The sequence below is a fragment of the Lagenorhynchus albirostris genome, chromosome 20 (genome assembly GCF_949774975.1).
Source record: "Lagenorhynchus albirostris chromosome 20, mLagAlb1.1, whole genome shotgun sequence".
NCBI lineage: Eukaryota > Metazoa > Chordata > Mammalia > Artiodactyla > Delphinidae > Lagenorhynchus > Lagenorhynchus albirostris.
In genome coordinates, this window is record NC_083114.1 from 8,168,873 (window position 1) to 8,186,068 (window position 17,196).

Genomic DNA, 17,196 nt, shown 5'->3' on the forward strand with positions numbered 1-17,196 from the left:
AGTGCTTTTAAACGCAGACCCTTGGAATCAAAACTCTGTACTCTGTCACCTTAGGTACGTCTCTTAATCTTTCTGTGCCTCTGTTTCTTCACTTGTAAAATGGAGACCATAGCAGCTCCTAGGGTTGCTTTGAGGAGTAAATCAATTAATATATGTACATCATTTAGTACAGAACCTGAGGCATGGGAAGTATTAAGGATTTCCTATCATTGTGATTCTGAGACAATCCTGGGACCTGGGACGCTTTGCTGCAGGGCTGCAGTACTTGCACCTGGACACACCTGTCCTCCAGCAACCAAATATAAAGAAACTATATGGGACTAAAAGTAACTGCATGCATGCACAGTTGGGGCAAAATTATGGACAAAAGATACAGAGACCAAAAAACCCAACTGCCACTTTTGAAAAACCGGAGCAAAAGCAGGGTACTTTGCATGTCCCTTGCACACACCACCACCTAAGGGGTGGGCAAAACACCTAAACCACCCCCTCTACTCAGGGAGCGGAACAAGCAAGGGAACCTGTTGTTTGTTCTAGCTTCCCCCCGCTGCAGCAGGGGCCCCAATAAAGCCTTGCCTGAATTTCTTGTCTGACCTCTAGTCAATTTCTATTGCTTGGGGAAGGCCAAGAACCCTAGTCATTATCAATTCTAGTGGTTGAATGAATCCACAAGCCATCATCCTGCTTCACTCTGCTCACGAGAAGCCCGGTGGTTGGGATCACGATGCCAAGCGTCTCATCAGAATTGTGATCCTTAACTAACCAACAAGACTCAGAAGTGAATACACAGACAGGTAGCAAGATTCAGCTGTATAAACAAATAGCAGATGGGTGAGAATCTTCGACATCATCATCATCATCAAATATTTATTGAGTGCCTGCGAAACCCAATGTGACATGGAAGGCATCAGAGAAGGAATGCTGAAGACCATGGATGCCCACCTAACCACACCACCCAAGCCATCCTTGGAAAAGAATCACAGAAAACTTGGAGGTAACGCCTCGTAGCCTTTTCCTTCCTGAGGCACAGCAGATGTGATGAACAGAGAGGTTAAGGGCTGTTCTCACGCTGAATTTTTGCCCCGTCTTCTCTTCTCCCAGAGAATGCTTTCTCAGGCTCCTGTCAGCCCCCTAATTACAGAGAGCTGAGGACCAGTTAGAGGAAGGTCTGTGTACAACCCCTCGTCTATGGGAGCTCCCAGCAGAGTTAAATATATTGATAAGACTCATTATTACAACAGATCGGGTATAACATTTACAAAGAGTATTCTTTGATACCCTGCTTTTCTAAGAGATGGAGCGACTTCCCCTCCCTTTGAGTGTGGGCTGGACTGAGCAACTCTCTTCTGAAGAATAGAATATGGCAGAAGTGAAGGTGTATGATCTCTAAGACCAGGTCAGAAAAAGCATCATGGCTTCCTCCTTTCTGTCTCTCCCTGGGTGCGTTCAGTCTGAGGGAAGCCAACCACCATGCCATGAGGACACTCACGCAGCCCTATGGAGCCTGCCACCTGGTGAAGAACTGAGGCCTCCCACCAACAGCCATGAGGTTGGATCTTGGAAATGGATCCTCCTTCCTCAGATAAGCCATCAGATGCCTGCAGCCCTGGTCAATAGCTTGACTGCACTTCATGATAGACCCAGAGCCAGAATCACCCAGTGAAGCTGCTCCCAGATTTTTGACCCTCAGAAATCATGTGAGATAATGATATCATTGGGGTTTTTTGGTTGGGGTTTTTTGACCTCACTTTCTCAGCCCTTTCTTGACTGACACCCTAATCTAAAGTAGCCACTCAGTCACTCTCAAATATATAAGCCCACTGTATTTTTTATGTAATTTTAAATTAATTACTACTTGGGAATTCCCTGGCGGTCCAGTGGTTAGGACTCCGTGCTTTCACTGCCAAGGGCACAGGTTTGATCCCTGGTCAGGGAACTAAGATCCGACAAGCGGCAGGGCGTGGCCAAAAAAAAAAATTACTGCTTAATTTTCTTATTTGCTCATTGTTTAAATAACTTCACTATAAGCTCCATGAGAGCTGGCATCGTTTCTGTCTTATTCAGAGATGTGTCTTCATTGCCTAGTTAGTGCCTGCTACATAGGAAGTGCTCATTCAGTGTTTGTCGGGTGAATAAAGTGAATGAAGTATATATTCTTTAATGGAAGGACCTATGTTGATCTTTGGATCTCTGTAGTTCTGAACACAGCAGCTTGAACGTGATCGGAGCTCAACTAACATTAGTGACTGAATTAATATACTTTATAAGACAGTAAAGAAGTGAAAAATGAATAGAATGTATGTGATATTATTGCTTTATGCCCCTAAATTTGAGGTAACTTATCACTCGGTAATAGATAACTATTGCAGATAGCTAGGGTTTTTTCTTTTTTGCCTAATCATTTGAAAATAAGTTGCAAACATGACTCTTCAGCTCTAAATATTTTAGCAAGTTTCTTAGAAGAACAGTGACACCCAAGAATTTTATTTTGATTTATTAGGAATTGTCACATCGTAAATTTGAATATCGATGAAATGATTTCTAATATACAGTTCATACATTTCTCCAATTGTCCAGTATATCCCAATGGCCTCCCACTTCATACAGAGTAAGAGCCAATCCTTATCAAGGCCACGAGGCCCTCCGTGATCAGCTCCGCCCACCCCTGTCATCTCTCTGACCTCATCTCCTCCCCTCCCCCTTGCTCACTCCTCTCCAGCCTCACCAGCCTCCTCCGCGTTCCTCCCACATCACGGCCTTTTGCACTTGCTGTTCCCTGGGTGCAGAATTCGCTCTCACCTCCTTAAAGTCTTAGCTCAAAGGGCTCGGATGTCTCTTCCTCCGTGGGGTCTACCATGGGTACCCATTCTGAAATTGCAGTCCCCACCCCTGGCACGCCCATTCCGTTGCCCTGCAGATTTTTCTCCATAAACATACCACCTTCTAGCATACTGCATAATTCACTTGTTGACTTTGTGTAACATCCGTCTCCCCTATTAGAATGTCAGCTCCACGGGGGCAGGGGTTGTCATCTGTGGTCACGGCAGTATCCCCACTGCCTAGAATGATGCCTGGCACAAACGCCAGTGGAGCTGGTACATCTGTCAATGGATGTTTGTAGGATGAATGAATGAACGGAGGCGTGAACTGAGAGAAATGCCTCCCGTGGACACTGGCGAAGGGGACACTGGCGAAGGGGATCCAAAGATCAACATAGGTCCTTCCATTAAAGAACATATAATGAACTGAACACCTGCTGGGGAAGTCGGCCACATTTGGGGCAGAGTCAGCAAAATGAGGGTGAGCCTTGCTAGCCAGAGAGGGACCCTGTGGCGGATTACCTGTGTTCTGGGTTACATCCGGCATCTCAGAACACCCCTCTTATCTCAGGACATTTCTATACTCTCCTTTAAGAAAGAGTGAATAATACTAATAACTGCTGGCCTGTCATATTGAAAGCTTACCATGTACCAGTCATGATGTCAAACACTTCAAACCCAGTGTCTCATTTAAGCCTCCCAACGATCCTACAAGGCACGTGTTACCATAAATCTCATTTTCTAGACAAAGATGATTCCGAGGTTTCACTGACTTTTAAAATTAATGTTGGATTTATTGGAATTACAATTCACAAACCCTAGTTCTTCCTTAAGCTTCGGCTTACAAATCTTACTGTCATTTGTGGCCAACATATTTTCACAATCACTTTTATAAAGATGTGGACTGTTTGATTCCAGTTACAAAGTTAAACTCCCTTAAACATTTTAAATAGCATTTAAACATTTATTGTGTTCGGTTTCCTTTTATGTACTTTAGTGGTCCGACTTAACAAACAGAACCTTTCCAAGTATTTAAATTTAAATTATTCTTCCAATCGATTCAACTTATAAATATGGTGAACTTTGAGTTCTCTTAAATGTTCCCATCCTCTAAGTTCAAAGAGTGTTCAGTTTAAAATTATAAATCGGAATCAGTTCCATTCCTACTGATTTTCCATTGGAAATTCAAGATTTTTACTCTAAATAGGCCAAGTGCTATTGAGCTATAAATACGTAAATATCAAATGTGCACAGATTCTTTTACATAAAAACATTAATATCATGATTTGGGTTCCCTTAAACTTTCTATACTTAATTTTAAATCTATAAAGATGCCCACTCAGCAAGGAAACTGTAATAATTTCACATCGTTTTGGGGGTTGCCTTCTCGACTCTTCTGAGATGACAGAGCATCTTCTCTGCCCTGTCATTGCTGTGTCAGTGACCCCATAATTCAAAGGAGATGCCACAGGACATCTCCTGTGGACACCTAGATTTAAATGACACGTTATACCCCTACCAGGAAACTCTACTGCCTGATTTGATTTTGCACCTTTGGCTTTTAAGATTAGTCAAGCCATTTTTTATCTAAAGCTAAAGCGCTTCAAACCAGATGGAATCCTGCATTCTTTCCTATTCTGTTGTCTCCTTGGACCGTGCAAACGTTAGAGATATTAAACTGATATCTGATTGAATTATGGCCTAGGAATCAGCTATTTTCCATCTAGAAGTGGAACCCCAGACATCCGTCAACAATGGGAATGGACTCGAGGGGTTATCAGTTCCTTGCCAGGTCTGTGACATCACACCCTGTACTTCCACACCTGCGAGGGCAGCCAGCTCTCAGGGCAGGAAATAGGGAGACTTCCTCCAGGGGCCCTATGTTGGATTCTCTCCTGCCGTAAAGGTTAAAGTTCACACATGAGACCAGAAGACAGAAGCAGCAGAATTGCTGCTAGACGCACTCCTCTGGAGGAAGCACAGAGGTGCCTGAGTCCTGCTTTACTCATCTCTTTATAAAAAACAATAAGCCTGGTGAGGCTAATAAGGCAGGTGGCATTGTTCCCATGCTTCATTCATTCATTCAACAAACATTTATTGCTCATGTGTTACGGGCAAGGTCATTGCCTTTGAGGTGCTCACAGGCTATAAGGGAGACCACCAGCCAGAGCTCAGGGCTGAATGAAATTTACAGTCTGGGAAGTGCAGGGGGGCCCAGGGGAGGGAGAGTAATGTCCTTCAGGTGGAGGACATCAGGGAAGGCTTATGAAGGAGGGGGCATTTGACATTCATCTGTGTTTACTGGGTACCCACTGTATGCCAGGCACTATTGGGAGAAGGGTTTGGGGATGAGTAGGAAAAAAGTAAACAGTGTAATTTCAGGTTCTGGGGAGCCGTCGTTTGTTGAGCGCTTACAGTGTACTGACACTAAGTGCTTTACATCAGTGGACTTGTTTAATCCTCCTGGCCCTTCTGTGAGGCAGGAAAACAATTAATATCTCCATTTTGTCAGTGAGGAGACTGTTTCACTTATCTATGGCTGCATAGCAATCCACCCCAGTGGTTGAAAAGAGCCATCGTGTTGTTGCGTCACGAGCCGGTGGGTCGGGCGTTCAGGCAGGGCTCAGCAGGGGCAGCTCGCTCCTCTCTGCTCCACTGTGTTAGCCGGGCTTGTGGCTGTGGCTGGAGGATCCAGATGGCCTTGTCCCTTGTCTGGAGTGTCAGGCGGCCCATCAGCTGGGGCACTCTAATTGTCCTGTACATGACCCCTCTCTCCAACAGGGTGGCCGGGACTTCTTTACTCTTCTTCCCAGAGTGCAAACACAGAAGCTGCAAGTGACACTGCACCATGGCCACCGCATTCAGCTGGTCCACAAATGTCACAGAGCCAGCCCAGGTTCAAGTGGAAGGGAAACTGACATGGGGGGAGAGGCGAAGTCACAATGCAAAGGGCACGCAGGATGGCAGGGATCCCTGTGGCTGTCTTTGGAAACAATCTCATGCAGACACGGGTTTAAATAACTTGCGCGTGGTCAGACAGCTAACAGTTAGGCTGTGGGGGTCAGTAGGGTAAAGGTCAGACATGCAGAAATCTGGAGGACGTCTCAGATAAAATGATGCTGTGAGCGAGGGCCCAGAGTCATGAAAACCTGGAGAGTCATTGCTCCGTTTGCTGGAAGAAGTAGGTAGACAAGAATGAAGCGATATAGGGAATTCCCTGGCGGTCCAGTGGTTAGGACTCGGCACTTTCACTTCCGTGGCCCGAGTTCAATCCCTGGTTGGGGAGCTAAGATCCTGCAAGCCTCGCGGCACGGCCGATAAAAAAAAAACTGAAGCCGCGTGTGCGTGCGTGTGTGCGCACGCGTGTGTGTGTAAAGTGGAATATTCCTCAGCCATAAAAAAGAATGAAATAATGCCATTTGCAGCAACATGGATGGATCTAGAGATTACCATACTAAGTGAAGTCAGTCAGACAAAGACAAATATCATATGATATCACTTATCTGTGGAACTAAAAAAATTATACAAATGAACTTATATACAAAGCAGAAATAGATCACAGACATAGAAGACAAACTTATGGGGAATTCCCTGGCAGTCCAGTGGTTAGGACTCCACACTTTCACTGCCGTGGGCCCGCAGGAAAACTAAGATTCCTGCGAGCCTCTTGGCCAAAAAAAAAGAACAAAAAAAGAGACAACAAAATTAGGGTTACCAAAGGGGAAAGGAGTGGGGAGGGATGAATTACGAGGTTGGGATTAACGTATACACACTGCTGTATGTAAAATAGATAACCAACAAGGACCTACTATATAGCGTGGGGAGTTATATTCAATATTTTGTAATGACCTACAAGGGAAAAGAATCTGAAAAAGAATATATATATTCTGAATCACTTTGCTGTACACCTGAAGCTAACACAACATTGTAAATCAACTACGCTTCAATAAAAAGAATTTTTTTTTACATAAAAGAATGAAGGACTTCCCTGGTGGCGCAGTGGTTAGGAATCCGCCTGCTAATGCAGGGGACACAGGTTTGAGCCCTTGTCCGGGAAGATCCCACTTGCCGCGGAGCAACTAAGCCCGTGAGCCACAACTACTGAGCCCGTGTGCTACAACTACTGAAGCCCGCGCGCCTGGAGCCCGTGTTCCTCAACAAGAGAAGCCACCACGATGAGAAGCCCACGCACCACAACGAAGAGTAGCCCCCGCTCTCCATAACTAGAGAAAGCCTGCACGCAGCAACGAAGACCCAACGCAAGCAAAATAAATAAATAGATTAAAAAATAAAATAAAATTGGTTATGATGATACATGTTAAAAAATAAATAAGTAAATAAAAGAATGAAGCAAAAAAACGTAGGCTGGGGCCAGACCGTGGCTGACCTCGAACACCAGGCTGAACTGTTTGGACTTGACTCTGTAGGCAGTGGGCAGCTATGGAAAGGTCCGGAGCAGGAGAGTGACCTGATCAGTAGGGAGACTAAGCCGGCCCTGCGTCCCCATGTGCGGGATGCATGCAGGCAGCCTTAGGATAAGGGAGGAGGCTCCTGCCAGTGATGAAGACCTGACCCGGAGAGCACACATGCGAGCAGAGGGCTGGGTCTGACGGCAGGAAACCCCACAGGGGCGCATCTGACACAACTTGGCGTCTTGACATTTTACAGATGAGGAAACTGGCTCTGAGGGGTTAACACGCTCCAGGATCTCCTAGCAAAGCAGATGGCAGAGGCGGAAGGTAAGAGGTCTGTGGGCAGAAGAATAAGAGGAGGGTGTGGCCTGGGATGAGGTCTAGGTCTTTGGACCCCTCGTCCATTAGAGCACAGCGGGAGTGTTCGTGGTGGGGGCCCGAAAAGTAGGGGCTCCGGTGACTTCTCTGTAGGGCACGTTGGCATCAGTGACGCGTGGTGTCAGTGCCTCGAATCGTCCAATGAGGAGATGACTTGGCTTGAACCAACAGAAAGAGCCCGTACTGGTGGGGAACCCGCCCTCTTCCCAGGGCCAGGAGCCCACTCATGGGGAGCGAGGCCTGGTCCACTGGGTCCAGTGGGGGCTGCTGTGGACGGGAAAACAGAGGCTAGAATTGCCATCTCCACGCACACCCTGAGTTGCGTCGAGGCTCTTTCTGAGTCGTACGTCTTTAAGAAAGCAGCAGGGAAAAAGGAAGAGGGGACACGATATGCAGTTCTTTCAAAGCTCTTAGTTTTCAAAGGCACTGAGGTTTTTTTTTAAACAGAGCCTGGTTGATCTCATTCTTAGCATCTCTGGCTGAAAGGGGCCTCCCCGCCCCCTCTGTGCTGGTTGCTCCCTGGGATTTGTATCTTTTCTTCTGACATACTTCATGCAGGGAGAACTCATTTTGGCTTCCTCAAAAATTGGACGCTAAATTTAGAACTGGCCTCAAAACTTCTGGTCTTTGAGCTCAGCTTGTCTGGCTCAGCCCAGCCCGCCACAGCCGTCTCTTATCACCATGAATGTTGTTCCTATTTGGTTCTCCAGTTGTCTTAGAAACGTGAGTTGGTATGATCGGTCACGGCCAAGAAAGGGGAGCCAGAGCCCACCGGTCTGTCCGGGTAGGACGCTGTCTCTGCTCTTCCCTTGTAAATAATGTTCTCCCCGAGCAGAAAATATTTGCCCCTCATTTATGAGAGCCGGGCCCCTTGGGCCCATTCCAAATTCCTCTGGTCTCCCTTCCATCTGTTGCAAGTTCCTTCCCTAACTTCTCCTCCCTGGAACCACCAGAAAGGGGAGGAAGCAGGCCTTCGTTTGTGCCTGGGCCCATCTGCTTGCCATCTGGACTCAGGCCTATTAACCCCTGACCTTCAGCCATAATCCCTCCTCTCAGCTCCTTCTATGAATTCACTTTGGGAGAAAGAGCCCAGAGCTGAGGGGCCTCCCATTCCCCGCGAGCGGTCCTTTACATGCCCAGTTGTAACGAAGGAGACGTCATCTCCCTTGGAGCCTAACGGCTGGTTCAGATCTCGGGGCTCTGCCCCTCACTTCATATGTCCTTGGGCAAGTCACTTGACTTTCTAGCCAAGCCTGTTTTCCCAGCTATAAAACGAAGAGTGGAATAAGTGGGCCTCTAACCTTAGGGTGCATCCCGCTTTAAAACATGCCACGCCTCTATGACCATGACCAGTTCTTACTGGAGGAAGCGTCCTTTTAGCATTCAAGAGAGGAGTGTCATACAATGTCACCCACTACATCACCACAGAGCATCACCCCAGAAGGGCACTGGAGAGTGCCGGCGTCCCTCGCTGAAATGCAGTCATAACCGCCCCTACAGCTCAACTCAGAACGATTCTGCAGGAGGCCGTGGCCGGCTGGATCTCATCTGTGATAGTTCAGAAGGTCCACAGCATTCTAAAGATAAAAGCTAAGTTCTCTAGAGCAGTGTTTCTCGAATTGCTTTCCGTGGAACACCGGAATCCCACGTGGGCTTGGGCTTTGCCAACCTGTTGTCCGATCAATTTCGGGAAAGCTGGATTTCTTTACTGCAGGGTTTCTCAGAGCCTTGAACTCAGAGCCACCACTACAGACATTCCGCTTATCCTTCAGAAGAGCCTCTGGTTTTGCCCTTTTGCTAGTTTCATTTCACAGATGAGAAGATGAGGCTCAGAGAGGTTGTTAAATGATCTGCCCAGAGTCCTGCAGCTTGGACGGTTGGGATCTGAAGCTACGGCCATGTTCCTAACACGAGGCTGTATTTTCATCCCACGTTACGGGCCCTGAGAGGCTGCCTTTGTCCCAGCTGAAACCCCTCAGAAAAAACAGAGCAAAGGGCAGCTTTCTGGGGAAGGAGAGGAGACAGTAAGGGGGCGTGTTACGGTGCATTAAAGCTTCCGGTATAGGGACCCCTAGCTGCTTCCTGGGGACAATTCGCTGGGTTGGGGGGGAGTCACAGGCTTGTCTGCTGCCCCTCGCAGCTGTAACTGTCTCTAGAGTAAGTCACGGGAAAGAGTGTCATCCCCTTTACAAGAAGGTTTCGCAGAGATTTGTGTTGATCCAGAGACGCCGGTTCTAGAAGTATCCATTGTTCTATGCGGATTAGTACCACACAACTCCCTTCGCAGACATACCTGATTTCACGGGGTCAGCAGCAGCTCCCAGGTGGCCGGCTGCTGCCAGGGGATTCTGAGAGCCTGAGTTAGTTACTAGTCACCTGTTCATTCTTCCCCATCTCTAACGAGCACTTACTGAGCACACTGCTGTGCGTGGGAGACGCAGTGGTGAACAAGTTCAATGTCCCTTCTCTCCAGGAGAGACAGACCTTACACACAAACAAAGGTCCCGAGGGGTGTAGTTACAACCGAAGTGAGTTCTCCAAAAGGAACGTCGTTCTGTGACAATAGGTATCACGGGAGCGTGACCTAGTTTAGGAAGGCATGTGTGGCCGTGAGGGGCACCACTCACATGTCCCTTCAAGAGACCCTCTTCCGAGGAAGCTGCTTGGCTCACAGCTCGCAGTGGCCGCACCTTCAGGTGTTCACACCAAGGCCACGCCCGCCCCAAGTAGCTTGTAGCCAATGGCAGCACAGCAGAGACGCCATAGCTGGGTCTCGGCTGACCGAGGACCGCTCCCCGAGACGGGCAGAGCTTCCCCCAAGCTGAGCTGCCCTGCGGTTCACGGCGCCTCCTTCCCTGTCCCCTTTCACAGGGGTCAGACCTGAAGGCTTCTCCCCACCTGCTTCTGCTCCCTCACGCCCCCTCATTCCATTTTGGCATCTGCTTCTGGTTTAAAAAAAGACATAACTGAGTAAAGATTCATGACCTTATTGGCTTTATTGAATGATTGATGAATCGGGCAGCAACCAATCTAGCAGGTAGAAAGGAATTCCTAGGAGCTGTACAAAATGAGAGGCTCTAATAGGCAGAAAGGAGCAGAACAGGGAAGTTAGACTTGGCAAAAAAGCGGGTTGGTAATTGCAACGTCATTTTCCTTTAGGGGATGGCGGGGGTCTACCAGGCAGTTTATCTAACTAACACCGATCAGGTGATGCCCGACTGGCTGGTTTAAGATTTCAGTTTGGGGACTTCCCTGGTGGTCCAGTGGTCAGGACTCTGCACTTTCACTGCCAAGGGCCCGGGTTCAATCCCTGGTCAGGGAACTAAGGTTCCGCAGGGCACATGGCGAGGCCAAAAAAAAAATTTGTTTTTCATTTCTGGGAGAGCTGAAACTGTAATTAAGTGTCAGTTTAATGGTGGCACAGGGCATAAGCAACTCCATTTTGGACCTGCTGTCTTGTTTTGAACACAAGGAAAATTAGAAATTAAATATTTTGAGCTGAATGATCAATGAAAATATAATCTATCAAAACTTGTAGTATACAGCTAAAGGAGTGCTTAAAGGAAAATATTAAGTTTATTAGAAAAGAAGAAAGATATAAAATCAGTGATCTAATACTCCATTTCAATAAGCTAGAACAAGAAGAGCCAAGTAAACCAAAAGTAAGGAGAAGGAAGGAAATAATAGTGATACGAGCAAATATCTGTGACATAGAAAACGTACAAACGGAAAATTAACAAAGCCAAAATTCGGTTCATTGGAAATATAAACAAAATCGGTAAATTCCTAGCTAGACTGATCAAAGAGACAGAGAAAGGAGGAGAATACATTATGAGTACAAGGAATAAAAAAGGAGATATCACCACAGAGCCTGCAGACATTAAAAAAGAATAATAAAAATAATAAGACAATTAAAAGAATAATAAGAAAATATTATAAACAACTTTATGCCAATCAGTTTGACAGCATAGATGAAATGGACAAAATGCTTGACAAATCGCAGCTTACCAAAATTGACACAAGATGAAATTGAGAATCCAAGGAGTTTTATCTATTAAAGAATTCGAATTCATTATCAAAACCCTTCCCTCCAAACAAACTTCAAGCCCAGATACTTTAACCAGTGAATTCTATCAAACATTTAAGGAAGAAATAACACCAATACACACATTTTCAGAAAATAGTTGGGGAGGGAACCTTTCCCACTTCATTTTATGAGGTCAGCAGTACCCTGATACCAAAACAACAAAGACATTATAAGCAGATTGAACCCAGATCTCAGCGCCATAATTAACAAGACATTTCTTAGTAGGCCACATGTCCAGAATGGGTCATCAGGAAGACTGTGCTTGTCACAGACACTCAGGGACCAGGCTGATGAAGCTTCTGTCTCAACAGAAGCTTCCACTGTGATTAAGTCAGAGAAAGGAGATGTAGCGAATGGCATACTGACTCTTAAAGCTTCTGCCCTGAAGGGACATGTGTCACTTATGCTCATGTTCATGACCGTGTCCCAGGGGGATGGGGGTGTCCTAACATGCTTTTGGAAGGAGAGGAGAATGGATAGTGGTCATCCTAGGAGTCATAGATGTATATATAGTAACAGCAGAGCCGAGATAAGTAACATGAATGACCTGCCCAGTGAGAGTACAGAGTGGACCAGGGGGCCTTGGGGGTCTGGGCTTCGGAAATCCCACCAGCCCGAGAGAGGGGGAGAGCCTGGGCAGGAGGCTGAGATGGAGCGACCAGAGGGAGGGGAAAAATCGGCTGAGTCCATGAAGGGACTGGCCGACAGTGCGTCATGTGATTGAGCGACGGTCGTGTAAAAGGGGGATGTGGACCACCAGGTTGTCACTGGTACCCCAGGTAAGATCCTGTCAGTGGAGTGATGGTGGTAGAAGCCAGGAAGAAATGAGTCAGAACTGAGTGTGGGGTGAAGGAAAGCAGAACATGGACACGTTTGAAAGAAGTTGGTTGTGAAGGGAAGGAAGGCAGTCACTGGAAGAGCACGTGTTAAGAGAAGGTTTGTTTATTTCAGTGGGTGAGCCCAGAGGATGTTTAAATGTTGATGGGGACCATCTAGTTTGGAGGAAGGGATTAAATGTATAAGAGAAGGGAGTCAGGGACAGTAGAAGGTTCCTGGAAGGTGGGACTTGAAAGTCGGCACTGAAGGATGCCGTGAGGTGGAACGGGGGGGCTGTGGCTGAGCCGCTATGTGTGGGGGGGGGCAGGCAGGAGGGGAGCCACAGGGAGAGGAAGGTGAGCAGAGCAAGCACACGGTGAGGCAGAGAACCGAGCGGGAGAAAGCCTGCAGCAGAGTCTCGCTGGTCCTTTTACTTATTTTTTTCTTTTTTTTTAAATTGACTTACAATGTTGTGTCAGTTTCAGGTGTACAGCAAAGTGATTCAGTTATACATACATATATATATATTATTTTTGAGATTCTTACCCCTACAGGTTATTTTGAAATATCAAGTAGCGTTCCCTGTGCTATACAGTAGGCCCTTGTTGTTTACCTGTTATATATATAGTAGTGTGTATGTGTTAATCCCAAACTCCTAATTTATCCCCCCCCTTCCCTTTTGGTAACCATAAGTTTGTTTTCTATGTCTGTGGGTCTATTTCTGTTTTGTAAATAACTTCATTTGTCTTAGATTCCACATATAAGCAATATCATATGATATTTGTCTTTCTCTGTCTGACTTACTTCACTTAGCATGATATTCTCTAGGTCCATCCATGTTGCTGCAAATGACATCATTTCATTCCTTTTTATGCCTGGGTAATACTCCATTGTATTTACATACCACATCTTCTTTTTTTTGCGGTACACGGGCCTCTCACTGTTGTGGCCTCTCCCGTTGCGGAGCACAGGCTCCGGACGCGCAGGCTCAGCGGCCATGGCTCACGGGCCCAGCCGCTCCACAGCACGTGGGATCTTCCCGGACCGGGGCACGAACCTGTGTCCCCCGCATCGGCAGGCGGACTCCCAACCACTGCGCCACCAGGGGAGCCCTATACCACATCTTCTTTATCCATTCATCTGTCGATGGAGCTGGTTCTTTTTTCTTGAAAAGATTTCATTCATTCAACAAATATTTATGGAGCACCTGCTGTGTGTCAGACCAGGTCCTGAGCACCGTGGGTAGAGCAGTCAACAGCACCAATGCCATCCTCGTCCTCAGAATCCAGGCCTGTATCCAAAGAAGCCAAGTGGCAACGACCTCTTTGGCCAGGCAGGTGCCCTCAGTTTGGACCCATTTCTTGAATAGCAGCAGATAGACACAACAGATATGCGGGTCAGAGGAAAACAGGCTTCCCATAATAGGAAGGGGCTGTTGGATAAGGCTTGTCCTCTGGAAAGTCTTAGGGACTTTGGGGAAGGGAGGTATGTGTGTCCAGATACATCTCTGGAGCAACTTGCTGCAGAGAACCCCTCTGTGCTTTTGAGTGTGTCGGGACGTGTTGGTGGTTGACTCTATATGTGTTTGGAAGAAAAAGAGCCAGGCCAGCAAAGGGGCCCCCTCCTAGGAAGCATGCCCGTTCTGGTTCTTTGTTGTTTTTTACTTTTTGTTCTAGAAATTTGAAAGCAGATACAAAAATGGAGAGAAGAGTACAGTGAACCTCCACGGCCCATCACTCTCACCACCACTGACTGCTTCCTCCTCCAAACGCCTCTGACTTGTCCGTGCCTCCCATCTGGCCGTGAATAATGTACTTTCTCATGAAATCTGAGTTTCAGCTCCCCCTGAAACCGGCACTGTTTCTGGGCTTTTTCCGTTATGTGAGCCAATACATTTCTTTCTAGACTTCATTTTGAAGTGATTTTTTTTTTTTTTCTCTTGTGATGGAAAGAATCCTGTCTACTCTAGAGACACAACCTTATTCGCCCAGCTCCCTGGGCCCAGGTACCCTTACAAGGGCATCCAGTGCTGTGTTCGTTATCTATGGCTGCATAACAAATGACCCCAAACTTAGTGAGTGTGGTAAGCAGCCTCTAAGAAAGCCCTTAAGGATCCTCTCCTTCTGATATTTGTGCCCTGATCAGTCTCCTCCTATATCCTGTTGAGGTTACTCTGTGAGACCAACAGAATGTAATGGAAGTGATGTGACGTCCAGGTCATAAGAGACTTGAACTTGGCACCTTGCTTCCCCCAGGCATGTCCCACTGCATTGTTATGTCCGAGGGGGAGCCAGGGAGGGCTTCCTGGTGGAAGCAATCGCTGAACTGCATCCTAAAACCTCATCTCCCCTCTGACTGCTCAGTGGACACAGGCCTCTGAAGGCACGTTCAAGGATGACCTCGCCCCTTCAGGACAGGCTCTCACACCTTCCAGGACGTCAAGGGACATGTCTGGATGTATGCATCCTCGAGGGGAGAAAGCCAGACAAGACCCCAGACCCTACTTCCCAGCTGGGCCTCACAGGAGCACTTTCTCAGGGGCCGCCTGCCTCCAGTGCCCCAGCCTCTGTGGTCAGTGCAGATAAAGGGGGGAGCCACAGTCCCCACAGGCAAGGCAGGGCGGGTGGTGGAGGTGAGGGTCGGAGAGGAGGTGTTGACCCCCTGCAACCATGCAGACGCACGTCCTGAGCCGCGCTGTCGGCTGCGGGAGGCTGGCTACTGGCTGGTGCTTGGGCCCCCAGTCCCTCTACTGGCCAGCTGTCTCCGTGCCCCGCCTGTGCCTTCCCCAAGGGGCGCGGGGAGCAAGCCAGGACACCTCTCCCCTTCCATCAACAGCTCCTGTCCTCCCGCCCATGCACTTCCCACTCGCACAGAACCCCTTCCTGGCAGAGCGCCTTCCCCAGGCCTGCGTTCTCCCCCAGCTTCCCGGTTGTGCTCCATTGTTCTTCTCTTCCCTTTTGCTAAAGGTCCTTGCTTATGTGATGTGGCAGTGGGTGGGCATTAGCACGGGTCTCTGTGAACGTTCCTGTGTGTGTGTGTGTGTGTGTGTGTGTGTGTGTGTGTGTGTGTGTGTGTGTGTGTGTGTGTGTGTGTGTGTGTGTGTGTGTGTGTGTGTGTGTGTGTGTGTGTGTGTGTGTGTGTGTGTGTGCATTGTTCACCACTGGGTATCGGTGTGTAAGCTGGACCCCCGCATAGGGGTATGCGCATGTGCTGGGGGGTCACAGGCTCAGATGTGAGAGGAGGCGGGGAGACAGGCAGAGGTCCAGACTCTTTAGCACTTCCTGGAAAAGACCCCCAGCTGCTCTAGCCCCTGCCTTAGCGCTCACCACCCCCTACAGAGCTCACCCAGCTCCTGCCCTCTCTCCCCCCTCAGCCTAGGGTTTCTGTTCCCAATCTCCATCCACTACTAGGCAAACTACTGCCTGACCCCTCAGGCTGTGCTCAAGTGTCACCTCCTCCCAGGAGCCTCCAGGAGCCCCTGGGTCTGGGCTGGTGCCCCTGCAGCAGTCATCACTGCCTCTTCTCTGCCCAGGGCAGCTGCTGGAGGCCAGGACCTTGCCTGTGCTGGTCATCTTCCCTCAGCATCCCACCTGATACCAGGCCCCATGCGGGAACTCCCTGCAGAGGGGTGAATGAAAAGAAAATGATATATATATATGTGTATAACCATAGCCAGAGAGAGAGAGAGAGAGAGAGAGAACTTTTTCCCCCAGCTAAGCAATGTAGACTGAACTTTTCTCCTGGTGGCTTAAGTAAGGTTCAAGCGTATTGTCGGGATGTTGGGGAATGTGGGTTCATTTTCTCTTTGGAACTGGGGGTGGTGTGTGCCTCTCCACCCTGCTACCCACATACACGCTGGTACCACACCAGGCTGCTTTCCGAAAAGAATGTTATCACTCAACTTCTAATCTCGCTGGTTTAAAGCCAGCGTCAAACACCCCCAGCCATCATCCTCCCCACCAGAAACAGACTTTGAAGTCAGTCTGGGCCTTAAAGGGGGCAGAAGCCTTCGGAGGGAGGGAGGCCCCGCCCCCTCAGCCCCCACCGCTGCTCCCCCCAGCCAATCACTGAGTCCGTTTGGTTTCCGGAGCAAGGGTTGGGGGCGGGAGGCAGGGAGCAGGGCTGGAAGGGCTTTCGAGCCCCGCAGGCTGCGTGCTCCAGGGGCTGACGCAACTGGAGAATTCGGCTTCTTTTTATCACATATATCATTTTGCCATATATGGTCACCGAGAGCTACTGGCAGCGAGGCTCGGGCCCAGATGGTGGGCTCCCAGAGTGAAGTGAGCTACATACCAGCGCAGAACAAACAGACCATCGCTCACCCGCCGGACAGGTGGGTGGGCCAGCAGGGGGCTTCTGTATAGTTCTGTTCACATTCCTTCACTAATGCATGTTGGCCCCCAAAGGCGCAAACAGCCTCCATTTCTGGCTCCTTTTACTGAATTTGCTAATTGCTATTCTTCTATAACCAGGGGAACGAAAAGAATTCCAGGAGGAATGTGGGGAAAGAGATGTGCTGGCCATTCCCCTCGCTTCATCCTCTGAGCCTCCCCTCCCCTCCTCCCGCTGCCCCTTACCCCGCAGCCCCCCTGAAGTCTTTCCCATCGCGGCCACCCCCAGAGGGCCTTTTCTGCTGGCTCGCCTCATTTCTCCCCTTGCGCCGGAGTCCCCTCCTCACCGGCCC

General features: G+C 48.5%; 1 long non-coding RNA gene across 1 annotated transcript; it reads left to right on the plus strand.

The window, feature by feature from the left end:
- Positions 1-12,248: 12,248 nt before the first annotated feature.
- Positions 12,249-14,423, plus strand: LOC132511069 (uncharacterized). The gene is made up of 2 exons (XR_009537510.1): positions 12,249-12,475; positions 14,189-14,423. It is a non-coding gene; the product is annotated as an uncharacterized LOC132511069 (long non-coding RNA).
- The last annotated feature ends 2,773 nt before the right edge of the window (positions 14,424-17,196 follow it).